This window comes from Ascaphus truei, chromosome 7, assembly GCF_040206685.1.
Source record: "Ascaphus truei isolate aAscTru1 chromosome 7, aAscTru1.hap1, whole genome shotgun sequence".
In the NCBI taxonomy this organism is placed as follows: domain Eukaryota; kingdom Metazoa; phylum Chordata; class Amphibia; order Anura; family Ascaphidae; genus Ascaphus; species Ascaphus truei.
The window spans coordinates 63523175-63540103 of record NC_134489.1 but is presented as its reverse complement, the minus strand read 5'-3'; positions in this window follow the sequence as shown (position 1 = coordinate 63540103).

Below are 16929 nucleotides of genomic sequence, written 5' to 3'. Positions count from 1 at the left end.
CTGCGGAACCCCTGAGGCGTGCCTACGGAACCCCTGAGGCGTGCGTACGGAACCCCTGAGGCGTGCCAGCGGAACCCTGAGGCGTGCCTACGGAACCCCTGAGGCGTGCCTGCGGAACCCTGAGACATGCCTACGGAACCCTGGTTGAAAATGACTGTTCTAGGGTCTGAGACAGTGCTCCATAAACAAAGTGCCTGCTCTGTCACACCCTGATCTGAGAGAGTGCTTCATAAGATAAGAGTGCTCTATCTTGCTCTGAGCTGAGAGCGCCCTATAAGCAATGTGATTGCTCCGCCCTGCTTTAAGCTGTTAGTCCAATCTGTCTCAACCTCAGAAAAGAGACTGCTCGGTTTCACCCTGAACTCAGAGACGGCTCCATCTCACCACGAGCTGAAAAATGTCAGGCATATACACTCCTAATACAGAGACATCAGGGACATATACCTCTCACCACTCACCACTCCCAATACAGAGACATTATGACACATACCTCTCACCCTTGTAACAAAAAGACATACCTTTTGATCTAATATACAGACGTTACGGACACCTACTCCTACTATACAGATATCATGGACACCTACCTCTCATACACCACTTCTAATACACGTCCATCAGGGACACATCCTTCATCCCCTCCTATTACACGTCCATCAGGGACACAGACCTCTCCCCTCCTCCTAATACACAGAAATCGGGGTGAGGACATATACATATGACCTACAATACATACATCAGGGTCATATACCTCTCTCCTCATACCCAGACATCAGGAACACGTACCCCTCACCTCCCTCTAAGGCCGCGATTATAGTAGGGGCGTGCGATGGAGCGCGTCTGCCGTGGAATCGCTCTGCATGGCACCCGCGCTCGTGCGCACTATGGCCGGCCCGATACGGCTGCTGCAGTTTGTTAGTGCAGCGCGTGAAATCGCATGCGCCATCGCCCCTACTATAATCGCGGCCTAATACACACACATCAGGGCCATTTAACTGTCACCTTCCTTATACAGAGACATGAGGGACACATTTATTTCACCCCCTTCTAATATAGAGATCAGGGTCACCCACCCAGACCCTCCAACATTTTGTGGATATAAACAGTTGTTTCTATACTTGTGCTGGATGCAGGTACTTCTAAGCAATCCCTATGCAAGTGCCATAACCTATGCAGTTTACCACACACACAAACTTTCTGTGTAATAGTTACAGCTGGTTTTACAGGAGCCAAAAACATGTAATGTACCTGCTAAACGGGTACAGTTGGAGGGTATGCATACCTCTCGCCTTCTCCTTATACACAGACATCCGGGCCACATATAACTCTACTCCACCTAATACACAGACATCAGGGACACATACCTCTTAACTATTAATACACCAATATCATGGACACATACCTCTCACCCCTTCCTAATACACAGACATCAGGGACACATACCACTTAATACACCAATATCATGGACACATACCTCTCACCCCTTCCTAATATACAGACATCAGGAACATATACCTGTCACCATCTACTTGGCCTTGCTTGTATAGAGAGTTGGAAGTTTTGTTTAAGGGGGGTAGAGAAAGGATGCGGGGATCCCAGTGTCCTTATGGCCGTATATCTGCTTGGGTGGGTAAGGATGATTACCTGCTGGGCAATGGGTCACTGAAGACCATGCAGACTTGTGCTATCCAGCAAGCCCAGGTTTTCCTTTTAATTTATAATGGCTGAACAATAGCTGTGACCTGTTGTTCCACATTGTTGTCAGTGGACTTGTTGGGGTTAATGGTTGGGTGTGGGATGGAGTGTACCCGGTCAAGGGGGAACATGGGCCCCAAGCTGGGGAGGGAGTCCTCTTGACAAGTGAGCTCCACTTGTAGCTTTGCGAGTTTGCGCATGGGAAGGTGTTGGCTTTGGAAGGCTCTTGGAGGGTTGATCAGAGGGAAGGTCCTCTTACCTCCTTTAAGTGGGGCCTCCCACCTGGTGGCATCAACACATTACTCGGTGGGAAGATATGAGCCCGTCCTGTGGGTATGCAATGTTTTGTGGGTCTTGTATTGTTGAGGTTGTTGGGTTTATGTCACAGCTTTGTGGTATAGCGACTTGGAACTGGAGGCTAAGGGGGAAAGTAGAGCGAGGGATCACAGTTTTCTTATGTCCGGAGGGGGCCCATACATCTGCTTGGGCGGGTTAGGAGTAATGCCTGCTGGGGGGTGGGACACAGAGGACCATGCTAGCCAGCTTTAGTGTTCGCGGTGCTGGCAGCGAGAAATTCTCTGTGGGCGGATCCTGTTAGGTAGAACGGACCCCGCAGGGAGCCATAGCTTTCATTGTCCCCTAGGTGTTTTGCTTTTCTTCCTGCTGTTTCGGGGACCATAAGTCCAGCTAAATCTGTACTAGTTTGATGATGGGGATTGCTAGATCCAGCATGGCCGGGTTTTCCTGTTAATGTGTAATTGAATTAAAGCTGTGGAAAGAAATAGAAACCGCCTGGTAGCTCAAGGGTAAACACACTTGTAGGCTGTATAAGCACAAAAAGATATAAGGTATGCGGAGCATATGGAGATAGTGCCTAGATGGAGATGCGTGATGCGTGTGGGGTTAACTGAGTGCAGACCCGTGTCCAATGTATGGATGTTCGGCTGCATATAGCACAGTAAGTAAACCGTTATGGAGTATGATTACTCACGATAGATACCGTTCCCCTTCTCTCCTGGCGTGGCGATGCACCTAGATAGGTGAGGGACGTCCCTCCATTGCGTGACCACGATCAAGGCATAGCAGTGAAGAAAGAAGATCGATGCAACAGCTGCTCCAATGTTACTCAGACTCACTAGGAAAAATAAATAAAATCAAGGTTTTATTTAAACTACATAAAACAGATACTGTTACAAACAAGACTGAGAGACCTCCTCCCACGCGTTCCGAGCAAGACTGGTCCTCTGTAAGGTTATGCTTGCTGCATGGTCACAGCTTTGAGCACAGCCTGGGTTAAGATGCATAGCCAGTAACCCACCCACATACAGCCGTTTTGACCTTAATGGGTCTCATCAGTGGGGTTGGTTATATTGGCTTTGAGAATGAAGCTTAGGATACGTTTCACCACACTTGTTATATAGTTTTGAAGCAAAAGGTGGCTCTGTGTGCTCATTTGCATGTCTTTCCCAGAATTCCTTGCTGCAGTGGAAGCGCTGTATGCTGGGTGATAATGGGGAAAGACAGGGTTGCAGACCTGTCTAAGACATGCAAAGGAGCACACAGTAATATTTCCATTTGCTATATGCTTTACTGTGTAGGGTTTTTGTCACTTTTTTTACCCACCACAACTTAACTAAGTTCTCACTCCAAATACTGCCACGGTGCACTGTCTTCCATGAGGATCACATGCAGGAACCGAAAGTGAGAAGACGCGCCACTGGCCTTGTGTGAATACTGGCCCTGGTTTATTGAATATGAGAATTAGGAGAAGAAAAAACATATAGTAATGAATGAAATAATTTGTTGAGATGGGTGTGCACTGGGGCTTCCTTGTTTATTATTGAGTAAATCAGCACTGTTACTCACACAGGTCCAGTGGAGCGGGGTCACATTTTCTGCCCCTACATCAATATGCATACACATAGCTACGTATACAGATGCATGGGTGTATATTTTAACATAGTGCCATGAATGTATATAGCGATTTACAAACGAGACAATAAAATACAGGGAATTATAATACAATAAGTGCAGCAAACAAACTCAGACAATAGGAAAGGAAATCCCTTTGTATAATTTACTTAACAGCATGTAATTAAACGTCTGCATGCATTACCCTTAAATGTCCACAAGGTGTCAGCAGATTTATATATATATATATATAATATATATATATTCTATTTGGACTAGTAATTGATATTATAAAGCCGCGATTATACACCGTGCTGGCCTCGCGGACGCCTCTTGCCCAAGCGATGTGTGAATAGTGATGGAAGCGGTTGGCGAGTCAATGGGGAGGCGTGGCTGGGCGTGTCACGAGGCTGGTTCAACGTGATTGGCTGAACCGCCGACGTGACGCGGCCGCGTAAAAAAGTTTGTCTGTTCAAAACGCGCTCGCACCATCGTGCTCCATCGTGCACGCACTAGGGGACGGCCTCATAGGCATTCAGCAATTTGTGGTTGTTGCGCACACGCGCCAGCACCATCGCGCAGTGTATAATCGCGGCCTAAGACAAGCTTTCGGGAGCTCTCTGTCAGGTCAGTAATACTGATTTACGGAGATTCCATTAGCTTAACACAGACAGGGCAAATAAACAGACAGGGCAATACATGGATGAAAAGGTTACTGAGATATTTGGAGAGCATGTGGGACCATATATCCATGAGCAGTGTGCAGCGGGGGAGAAGGGTTTGAAATGAAAACTAAACAGGCAGGGAGAAAGATGACAAACAATGATGATAGTGTGTAAGAAACCGCATGTCAGCATTGAGTTCTCCTGTCAAATTGTTACCTGTATTTTTTTCATCTGTGTTAAGCTCATGGAATCTCTGTAAATCAGTATTGCTGAGCTGAGAAAGAGCTCTCGAAAGCTTGTTCTATAATAGCAATTGTTAGTCCAAATTAAAAAGGTATCACCTATTACTTGGGTTGCCAGGTGTCCAGCATTGAACTGGACTGTCCTGTATTTGGACACTGTCCAGTTAAGTTAGAGGTAATACTGGACATTTGTGTCTGGCTTTAGCTCTCTGGCATAGTGATCTGATCGGCTTGGGGGGGGAGGGGGGTTCTGGGATTTCCCCGAGCAGGGCTGTTGCTAGGGGGCTGGGCAGCTTCCTCCATCCTGATTGGCTGCTGCTCGGTACGGTGTCTGGAGCCTGGGGGTGGTGCCAAAGAGAGGAGGAAACAACATGGAGCGGAGAGAGGTGTGTGTGGGTGTCTTGAATGCATCGCACCTTTCACCATTGTGTCCAGTATTTTTGGAGAAGCCACCTGGCAACCCTACCTATTACTGATGAACACATATATTTATTTATAACAACATTTATATAGCGCCCTTATCCAGGGCGGTATACATTAGTAAAACAAATGTGTAGTTACATATAGATTTGATTAGATTCAAAATCTTGTTTCACAGCCAATCTAGACAAAGTAATAAAGCATCCGCAAACACAACAAGAGCAAGCAGTCAGCAGTGCTTCATCAGGGTCAGATTCCCTGCACCGAACATAACTCCTTTTTGCTTTATTGCTTTTTCTAGATTGTAAGTTGAGGGTGCGCGCGCACAGGCTGGGAGAGCGAGATGGCCCGCAGGGACCGGGAGGAGGATGTAGAAGGCGGACAGAGCCCGGAGGAGGAGCGTGTGCGCGCGCCCTGCGCGAGCGGAGGAGGGCGCGTGCGCAGGCCGCGTTACCAGGCGCTCGGAGCGCCGCGCTGCGGGAACCGTGCAGGAGGGAGGCAGAGGAGCGAACGGGACCGCCAAGGTTAGCAAGTTATTGCTCGTGGGCGCAACGGGTGACTGGGAGCGGGGAGCGCTATTGCAGGGGCTCGGGGATCGTGCGGATGCGCAAGGTCTGCGGGGCACGTGCTGAGGAAGTGGGAGAGAGGTAGAGGGAACGGGACAGGAGTGGGACAGGGTAGAAGGTTTAACAGGAGATGGGACAGGGGAGGATAAGGAAGGAGAAGGAATCTCCTGGATCGTCACAGTTTATGTGGAGGGATTAGGGTTCCTCTTTGTTTCCGTGCACCGGTTACTTCTCTTTTAGTTATCACCATTTTTTCATATTTCCAAATTTAGTGCTATTACCTATATTTTTACCATATAATACCAAAGCTGTGTCTCGTGGTTTTGGTAATTTTCCGAGTTACTAAGAGAGACTTAGCTTTGTATAACCAATATTAATAAATAAATCCCATCGATGCCTCCAATGTAATCCCTCTATTGCCACAGTCTATATGTGCTCTGGAGTCCGTCCTCCCTTAGTCCATCCTCCATAATTGGACCCCTTGAATAAAACCAGACGAGACTAGTGTATATATTAACCGGTGCTTTATGACCCCTGGGCAACCTAATGCCGGTAACCCTTACTCTTAAAGAAAATGCTTTATACTTAACACACACACTACATGTGTGTGTGTGTGTGTGTGTGTGTGTATATATTTATATATATATATATATATATATATATATATATATATATATATATATATATATACATACACACACACACACACACACACACACATATGCAATACACAATACATGAGGACGATGCGCTATTGTCTCTTATATTAGTCCCAGTTTCCAATGTGGAAGCCACTCAAGACAATTTTATTGCCGGCACTGTGTTGGAGCTCTCATCTCAAAATGGCGTGTAGTCGCGTTGTAGGCCTGTTAAGGGTGAAACATTTGCGAGGTGTGTGTAATAATTTACTTTTTATTATATTATTTTTCTTATATTGTTTTTAGTGAGGGTATGTTGTTCTTTGATAGGGGGACATTATGTTGTCTTTGGACCACAGACTGTCACAGAAGTGCTATGTGATGGCAATTCTAAGGCTGGGGCCATGGTGATCGCGACGGCGCGCAGGAGGGCACGTGCGGCACGATCACATAGATGTGCCTCTATGAGGCTGTCTACAGAGCGCACAAACGCGCGTGGGAGCAGAGGCGCCGGCGCTCGCGATTCCGGAGGAAACAGAAAAATCTGTTTTAACGCGCGACGGCTGGGTCACGTGAGCGGTTCGCCCAATGAGTGCGAACCAGCTCCGTGACGTCACGGCCACGCCCCCCCCGACAAGCCTCCCGCGTCTCCTCTGCATGCAGGGCACAGATATCTCCTGCTGCAGGCGGCGGGGAAGCCGAGTGAACGCTGGCGCACTCTCCAGCCTTCACCATGGCCGCAGCCTTAGGCCGCGCTTATAGTGCTGGCGACGCGACCGATGGCGTCACCCGTCGCCGTCAGCGAAAGTTGTAATCAGGTTACAACAAGGCCAGTGACGTCACTAAAGGGGCGGGCCACGCAATTTGATTGGTTTAGAGACAGTCACATGTGGCGACTGTCTCTAAAAAAATCAAATTTACCCGGCTTCAACATTTTTGGTTGCTCCGTCGTCGTCGCGCTTACGACGGCGTCAGTGTATTTGTTTTGGAGCGCCGTTGCCGTTGCAAGGCACTATAAGCGCAGCCTTAGGCTTGATGTAAGTACATTACTTTGTAACTGTTAATAAATTGTGAGGATCTACACTATGTCCGCATCTTTTCTCTGAGAGATCACTTGAGTGACACAGGAGAGAATGAAGACTACAACCTTAAAACTCGCCTCACAAATTAAGCATCCTAACAGCCTGCACTCATGGCTACTGCCCCACACCCACAGTTACTCCTAGCACCCATTGTGACCAAGCAGTGCCATCTACTGCACTTATTCCCTCACCTGCTGTCTCTGTAAGTCTCCCATCATACCTCTTAGGCCGCGCTTATAGTGCCGGCGACGCGATGTCGCCCGAAAACAAATGCATTGCCGCCGCCGCGTGCACTAATAGTAAGCGCGACAGCGACAATGCGACGGAGCGACGTCGCCATCACGAAAACTGGTAGCCGGCAAAATTTGATTTTTCAAGGGCTGTCGCCTCATGTGACGGCCCTTGAACCAATCAAATGGCCGGACACCTGCGACGCAGCCGCCCAGCGAAATATAACTTTCGCCTATGGCGACGGGTAACGTCAACCGTCGTATCGCCGTCGACGGTACTATACGCGCGGCCTTAGATTGTAAGCTCTTCGGCCAGGGATTTCCTTTCCTATTGTCTGATTTTGCTGCACTTATTGTATTATTATAATTCCCTGTATTGTATTGTCTTTGTGAAGCGCTGAGTACACTTTTGGCACTATATAAATAAAGATATACATACGTACATACTGTGTTGGTAGGGGTAAATATGGCTGCTGTTAATAAAGGTTAAATCTGCCATTACCCCTACCTGTCAGTAATACATTGGTATTGTATTATATGTTATGTATATATGTATGTCTTTGCTTGGTTCCAGCACCTCAGGAATCAGAGGTTGATATGTTTTTTTTATTTTTATATAACATAAATTTTATTGGTTTACATGACAAGATATTAATGCAGCATACATCCATTATTTTCACCCTATTATCAATAACCAGTCTTCATTAACATCACTGGTAAACAAAAAATAACCTGAAAATATGTTTGCACAAGAATTGTTGCCACTTGGTCTGTGACCTTTCCCTGTATCCTTGTTAAGTTGCAAATGTTAAGTTGCAGTTCTACCCACCAATCAGAGCCTGGGCATGCAGGCAGCACCTGGCCCTGAGTGTCACAATATTAGGCTTTGTGTATTAAAAGGTGGGGAGGAAGACCCCTAGCAGACAGAGAGTTACATTGGTGTTGCTGTGACAGGGAGAAACTGCAGTGTCCACTCCAGTGCTGGTCTTAGGCCTGAAAACCAGTCCTGTAGGCACTGGGCAAGAAGAGAGAACAGGGGAAATCTCTGATATAGGTCCCTGCAACTAGGTATGCAGGGTATCCCCCAGTTTCCCCAGTTGGGTATGTGTAATGTTTGTGTGTTTTGTATAGTTGCGGATATACTTTTCCAATAAATTATTTTGATAAACTCTCGTGTTCTGTCTGGCGATATTGATCCCTGGTATTAGTCCTGGTCTCCCGTGACACATACAACCTCCCGTATACACCAGTACCTGTCCTATAACCTGCAGTGCCATCGTATGGAGACATGCATAATACCTACCCCTAGATAGAGGGCGGTGTTTGCAGGGACGTCTATGTTCCTTCTTTTCTCGTCCTCCCTATATTTGTGCTTCGGTTGATTTGCTCGTGGACTTTCTATCTTTTCAGCATTTAGGGGGTTGTAGACCGATCGGCAGCATTAATAGGGAGAGCTTTAGTTAATGCCAGGTCACTGTTCACGGATTAATGTTATGTGTTTTTGTATGTCATTTATTTTTGTTGCGCTTTTTGAATTTCTCTATAGTGTATACATTAACCCAGGGGAGCGTAATGTTTTTTTCCCTGTGCCCCTGCCGCCTTTTCCCTTCTCTTCGCACCCCCCCTCCCTCTTACCTTGGCTCCGGCTGCGGCGTCATGACGTCGACAACGGGATGTCACATGACCTCGCGATCTCATTTGATGCCGCGTTGCCATGGCGACGCGTCTGCAGGAGCAAAGTAAGTGCAGTTTACAGAGACCTTCTCCGCTTCCCCGACACTTAATTTAAGTGCCTTTGGGAAGCGCGCGGGGCTTCTGTAAACCCCGCGCCCCCCGCTGACAATCTCGCGCCCCCCAGTTTGCGCACCGCTGTATTAACCTGTGCTTTATGACTCCTGGGCAACCTAACCCGGCAGCCCTTACTCTTAAAGAAAACACTTTATATATATATACACACACGCAATACACAAGTGAGGACGCTGCGCTATTGTCTCATATTAGTCCTAGTGTCCAATATGGATACAACTTAAGCCAATATTATTACCAGGACTGTGTTGGAGCTCATCTCAAAATGCAGGGTAGTCGCGTTGCAGGCCTGTTAAGGTTGAAACATTTGTGATGGGTGTGTAACACATAAAGGACACTTGAAAGTTGCAGGAAAGGGCCTCCCGGCTGTTGGTTATCCAGTTGCGTTTTAACAGTCCGGCAAGTATATGGATCTCTCTTGCTGTGGTCTCTACTCCTCTTTCTTTGTGTGTAGGGGATGTGTTTCTGCTACTGTCTCTCACTTTCTCTGTCCTTGGCTAGCAGACTCCTACAAGCCTCTTTCACCTCTGTGTCAGGCTGTCTCTCTTAGGAACCTCTCTCACTGACACCTGGGATTTCTCTGTGTGTCTCTCAGACTGTCACTGTCTCTGTCTAAGGTGCGTTTATAGTGGGACGTCACGCACGCCTGTCGCTCGTGCGAAACCTGCACTGAGGTCTGAGGCGATGGGGAGGCGTGGCTGTGATGTCATGTGAGCGGTTCGCCCTCATTGGCTGTACCGCGCACTTGACTTGACCCAGTCAAGTGCGGTTGCGCTTCATCACTCGCGTGGTCGCATGTGCTATGGACGACATAAAGAAGTGTTTTTTTGTTTGTGCCGCAAGCGCGGACCGTCGCAGCCACTATAAACGCGGCATAAGACTGTCAGTTGGTCTCCAGATTCTCTCCGTTTTTCTTATCTAACTGTATATAACCTGGGTCCCCCTGGTCCCCTGTTTGTCCCCTTACCTTTCCATAGGCAGCGGAGGCTGGGGAGAGTGCAGGGGGATGCGCAGTAGCAAGCTCAAGCGGTGGCCATTAGAAGTATAGCATAGCAGGGAAACTACAAGTCCCAACAGCCACAGGGGCTGCAGACCACATGTTGTTGCCAGGCAACCAATAGGGCTGAGAGATGCATGGCAGTTAGAATTCTGACAATTGGGGTTCTGACAGTTAGGGGGACAGACGTTTGGAGCCAGGACACAGAAAGGGTCTGGGTGTCAGTGGCATCCAGACTAGGCCAGATTAACCCTTTAGGTCCAAGATAGGTCCCACTCACCTAATCAGACTGTGGCTGCTACAGGGAAACCCCTAGCTAGGGACATTTCCCCCGTAGCTGTATACAGGTAGTGTATAGTGCCATTTGAAGACGCCGCACAGCGATTTGCGGACTGTGGTCTGAGGCAGGACCACCACCGCACTATCATAGACTATCAAAGGTGAGACCCTCCTACCGGAGTTCACCCCACGCAGAGGCGGAGACTTCGCTGACATCGACGTCGCTGGATCAGCGGATCCCTTTTGCTCTTTGGCCATACCCGGGTGCTTGAGCACCTGGGCAGGTACCTCACAACGTGCACTAACTATAACACTTTCAGTTACTGTGGGCAGCGCTGTCTCACACATTGGGTGGGTTGGCTCTTGTGGACACCAGGGAAGTTGGGTGCCCTGAGGCCCCTCAGTACTTTGGGGAAATCCCATCGGGGTGGACACTACGGTTGGAGGGCACGGTGGGGCTACGGCCGTGCAAGGCCTATATTGTATGTGGGTTAATTATATATATAGTTGTACCTGTGTTCAGTAAACTGTTATTAAATGCAAGCGTGTGATCTTATTGCATTGGGTCCTGTGAAGAGGTTATCCTGTGCTGTTAGGATCCCTCACAGGTGGAGGCGCTGTCACCAGATGGATCAGGTACACCCCGGGATTCCAGCAGCGGAGGTTCAGGCCTCAGTAGCCGTCACATTTCCCATAGGGTGGGGGAAACAGCGCTACATGTACATAGCTAATTAGGGAACAATTAAACTCTTGGTTTACACACACACACACTTCTGTCACTGCACCTCCATCCTGCCCTGCACACACACACACACACTTCTGTCACTGCACCTCTATCCTGCCCTGCACACACACACTTCTGTCACTAGACCTCCATCCTGCCCTACACACACACACACACACCTCTGTCACTAGACCTCCATCCTGCCCTACACACACACAGTTCTGTCACTGCACCTCCATCCTGCCCTGCACACACACAGCTCTGTCACTGCACCTCCAACCTGCCCTACACATACACAGCTCTGTCACTGCACCTCCATCCTGCCCTACACACACACACACACCTCTGTCACTCCACCACCATCCACTGCAGCGCTCTGCAATCCCTTTTACCTAATTAGAAGAACGTGTGTAGTTAATGAGATAAACGGAGTGTTACCCAGTAGCAGGGGGAGGGAGAGAACGTGCAGAGGATCCTGTGCAGATGACTACCACTGCTGACTAATTACCCCTTAATCAAAGTGTCAGCTCCTGGTACAAGAGACTAATTACCCCTTAATGATATAGTGTAAGCTCTAATTAGGAATGAATTGTCCTTTAATAATTAGAATTAATCAGAGCCCAGAAACAAATAATATTTTTTATTAATTACTGTTGGCGTCTAAGTCAGGATGGAGGTGCAGTAACAGAGGTGTGTGTGTGTGTGCAGAGCAGGATGGAGGTGCAGTAACAGAGGTGTGTGTGTGTGCAGAGCAGGATGGAGGTGCAGTAACAGAGGTGTGTGTGTGTGCACAGAGCAGGGTAGTGGTGCAGTGACAGATGTGTGTGTGTGTGAAGGGCAGGATGGAGGTGTAGTGACAGAGATGTGTGTGTGTGCAGAGCAGGGTGGAGGTGCAGTGACAGAGATGTGTGTGCGTGTAGGGCAGGATGGAAGTGTAGTGACAGAGGTGTGTGTGTGTGGACTGCTGGAATAGCCAAGACTCAAGTCCTTATCTGTCACATACTGTACTTCCTCTGTAGACGATTTCCTTCAGATCACCAAGGTTGTGGCACAGTAGAGAGGAAGAGCGCTCTGACTCTGCGGTGCCAAAACAGCCACCTACCCCTCTCTGCTGCAACATTAACCTTTGCAACACTGCAGGGGTAAAATAGGGACAATTACCAGTACCCTCTCCCCATTCTATCACCGCCCCCTCTCCTCCTCTCTATCACTGCCCCCTCTCCTCCTTCTCTGTCACTTTCTCCTCTCCTCCTTCTCTCTCTGTCACTTTCTCCTCTCCTCCTTTTCTCTATCACTGCCCCATCTCCTCCTTTTCTCTGTCACTTTCTCCTCTCCTCCTTTTTTCTGTCACTTTCTCCTCTCCTTCTCTCTATCACTACCCCTATCCTCCTTCTGTCACTTTCTCCTCTCCTCCTCCCTATCACTGCCCCTATCCTCCTCTCTATCACTGCCCCCTCTCCTCCTTCTCTATCACAGCCCCTATCCTCCTTCTCTCTGTCACCTTCTCCTCTCCTTCTTTTCTCTATCACTGCCCATTCTCCTCCTTTTCTCTGTCACTTTCTCCTCCCCTCCTTTTCTCTGTCACTGCCCATATCCTCCTTGTCTCTTTTAGTGCCCTGTCTCCTCTTTCTCTAACTATCCTCTCCCCATGTTTCCCTTTGTCACTGTCCCCTCTCCCAATGTTTCTCTTTGTCACTGTCCCCTTCATCCTTTCTTTTCTGTCACTGTCCCCTCTCCTCCCTCTCTGCCACTGACCTCTCCCCCTTTTCACTCACTGTCCCCTCGCTTCCGTCTTGCCACTGTTCCCTTTCCTCCATTTCTTTCTGTCACTGTCCCTCTCCTATTGTCCCCTCTCCCTCTTCTATCAGTCACTGTACCCTCTTCCCCTCACTGACTCCTCTCCTCCTTCTCACTGTCACTGACCCCTCCTCCTCACTGTCACTGTCCCCTCTACTCCTCACTGTCACTGTTCCCTCTTCTCCTTCTCACTGTCACTGTCCCTGCTCCTCCTCCTCACTGTCACTGTCCCCTCTCCTCCTTCTCTGTAACAGCCTCCTCTCCCTCTCGTTTCTGTCACTGTACCCTCTCCTTCTTTTCTTTCACTGTACCCTGTTCTCCTTCTCCCTGTCCCCTCTCCCCCTTCTGTCTCACTGTCCGCTCTCATTTTCTGTCACTGCCCTCTCCTCCCCCCTTTTCTCTCTCATTGCTCCCTCTCGTCCTTCTCTCCATCACTGTACTGTCAGTCCCCTTCTCTTCGTCACTGTCCCCTCTCCCCCTTCTCTTGTCCCAAAATTAAAATGGCCGCTCTCTTGCACAATTCTTGCCATTAGTAGTAAGGATTTGAGGCCTATACATTTTCACAGATCTGTGTCACTGTATTACCCTGCGGAGCGGGAGGGACTGACTCCTAGGTCCCCACTGCCTGTCACCCTCTAAGTGTAGGGACTGACTCCCAGGTCCCCTCTGTCTTTTGTATCACCCTCCAGTGAAAGGAATAGGCTCCCAAGTCCCCTCTGTCTGTGTCACTCTGCCCCGTCTCTCAATAAATGAGTATTTTGTGGTTTCCAGGGAAATGGGAGTTGAAGGGGGGTGGGGGGCTCATGGTTGCTGTGGTAACGGATATATCAAAACACCATGTTCTTTTTGGGGTGGAAAAGCTAAATTTAGACAGATACACATAAATAGATCTATATTTATTACTTTCGTCTCTCTCGCAATCCCCCCCCCCTCTCTCTCCCTCTCTCTCTCTCCCCAAGACTGTCTGTCTCCTTTCCTGTCCAGACTGCCAGTGAGAAAGAATGAGGTGTGAACGGGAAATGGGGTATCTGTTAGTCTACCAGGAAAGAGAGGGAGAGGTCTCTCTCTAACAGGGGAGAGGTTAAGTGCTCTTCAGGTCTCTCTCTGGCACGGGAGGAGTTACGCACTCTGCAGGTCTCTGGCAGGGGAGATGAATGGTAAATGGTGCTCACAAACACATATATGCTCGATATAAACAGACAGCACTCTAAACAAAGTAAAAACTCAAAAAGCACAGGGTGCAAACGGAACGTAGTGGGCTCAAACAACCCCACTGAAGATCATAGAAAACCCCAAAAAGCTCCAGCACACACTGATTGATAGAGAAAACGAATAGAGTCTCGGAATAAGCCAAAATGTAATAGCGATAATAATAGAACAATAGGTATCACAAATGGGAATGCTTAACGACTATAATCACAGAATATATGGTTCTTAAAAAGCACAAGAGTAGGGGGGAAAAACACAGTGGAGTGTGGGGAAAAAAGGGGGGAAACTGCTAACAAAAAAACATAAAGTCAATGGGAGAGGGTAAGAGGGGCAACGTTACAGGGTAACGACCCTTTCCTCAGGCCCGTTCCCTTGGGTCCAACGGAACCACAAGGTACTTCCCTTAACCCCCCTACAAGACACAAAATAGCCAACTCAGAATAAGCTTAGAATAAAGTCCTGATCAAACTTCTGCAGTATAAGCAACAGTATATGTCACACTCAACCCGTCCTTTTTCTATATGATCATCAGGCTGCTCTCTCTTCCTCTCTTCCAAAGTCTTTTGCTTTGCTTATACTGCAGATGTTTGACCAGGACTTGATTCTAAGCTTATTCTGAGTTGGCTATTTTGTGTCTTGTATGGGGGGGTTAAGGGTTAAGGGAAGTACCTTGTGGTTCCGTTGGACCCGAGGGAGCGGGCCTGAGGAAAGGGTCGTTACCCTGTAACGTTGCCCCTCTTACCCTCCCCCATTATCTTTATATGTTTTTTTGTTAGCTGTTTCCCCCCTTTTTTTCCACACTCCCCTTCCCTGTGTTGTTCCCCCTTTTTAAGAACCAAATATTCTGTGATTATAGTCGTTAAGCATTCCCATTTGTGATACCTATTGTTCTATTATTATCGCTATTACATTTTGGCTTATTCCGAGACTCTATTCGTTTTCTCTATCAATCAGTGTGTGCTGGAGCTTTTTGGGGTTTTCACGTATATGCTCTGTTTCGTTATTTGAAAAAGGCTCAATACATGTTCAGGGTGCTGCTGGAATGTCCATAATAAATTAATCCATATGAAAAACAATCCAAGGGAAATACAGGCCTAATGGTGTCCACCTGACAACCACAATAATCGGCCCTTATGTATTTATTCCCAAAAGAGTAGTAAATATAGAACAAACACTAGCTTGAGGTAGATATATCAGGGCTGTTGCCCATTACCTGCCAGTGTTGATCCGTGACTTGTTCAAGGTGAGCAGTCCTCGAGGATAGAAACAGGAAATGCCGTGGAAAACAGGAGCACAGCCGAAATCCAAGCAAAATAAAGTATTCCAGGGCAACTCCGATTTAAATTGAAAAATTTATTACAGATCAGCTCACAATGGCGGTGAAGAAACGCATCTATGCGCTTCGTCCAACGGGACTTTATCAAGGTGTTAATAAAAGTCCCGTTGGACGAAACGCGTAGGTGCATTTTTTCACCGCCATTGTGAGCTGATCTGTAATACATTTTTTCAATTTAAATCAGAGTTGCCCTGGAATACTTTATTTCGCTTGGATTTTGGCTGTGCTCCTGTTTTCTACTGCATTTCCTCTCTGGCAGGGGTTAAGTGCTCTGCAGGTCTCTCTGGCAGGGGTTAAGTGCTCTGCAGGTCTCTGGCAGGGGTTAAGTGCTCTGCATTTCCTCTCTGGCAGGGGTTAAGTGCTCTGCAGGTCTCTCTGGCAGGGGTTAAGTGCTCTGCAGGTCTCTGGCAGGGGAGGGGTTAAGCATTCTGCAGGTCTCTGGCACGGGAGGGGTTAAACGCTCTGCAGGTCTCTCTCTGGCTCATTCCTGGAATAGACTATTTCCCCTCCCCGGGGGTGATATAATTAGTACCGTTATTTACAATCCTTGCGCCAGAGGCGTTGATGGCGCATCCGCTCCGGAAGACGCCCCGCTTCTGTTTATATAGAGGGGGCAGTGGGCGACAGGGAGGGGGCATGCATGGGAAGTGCAAAGCGATCAGTCTGCCTCCCCCACCCCTCCTTCCCTCCTTGGACAAACCATGTATATCCCATTGACAGTTACATACAGTGACAAAGTCAGAGGGGACCTGGGAGTCTGTCCCTTCCCCCTGTAGGGTGACAGATATGAGGGCACCTGGGAGTCTGCCCCTCCTGCTGCAAGGTGACACAGTGACACATTTATAGGGACCAATAAGTCGGTCACTCCCCACCCCCCTGCAGGGTGACACAATGACACAGAGGGGACCTGGGAACCTGTCCCTCCTGCTGCAGGGTGAAATGGGGACATAGACAGAGGGGACCTGGGAGTCTGTTCCTACCGCAAGGTGACATGTGTCACCCTTTTAAAAGTAGATTTGTCACCCCAGCCCACAAGGTGTTAAGAAAGATTATGCTCCACCTCATGCGTTGAGGGGTTGAAAGTGTCACTTTTGTGACTATCGCCTTCCCCCAGCCGCCATCTAAACAGGATGTACTGGTGACCTCTGACCCGTCCTCTACTGTATCCTGTTTATATGGCTGTATCCCCTCTCGGATACCTCCCTCTCCCTCCGTCACCTCAGGGTCACAAGGAAAACATTCTGAGATGTCTCTGTGCCACCTCAAAGAGAGGTGATGAGTGGCTGTGCCAGAGCGGATTTGAAATATATAGTATTGGAGCACTCCATGAATTGC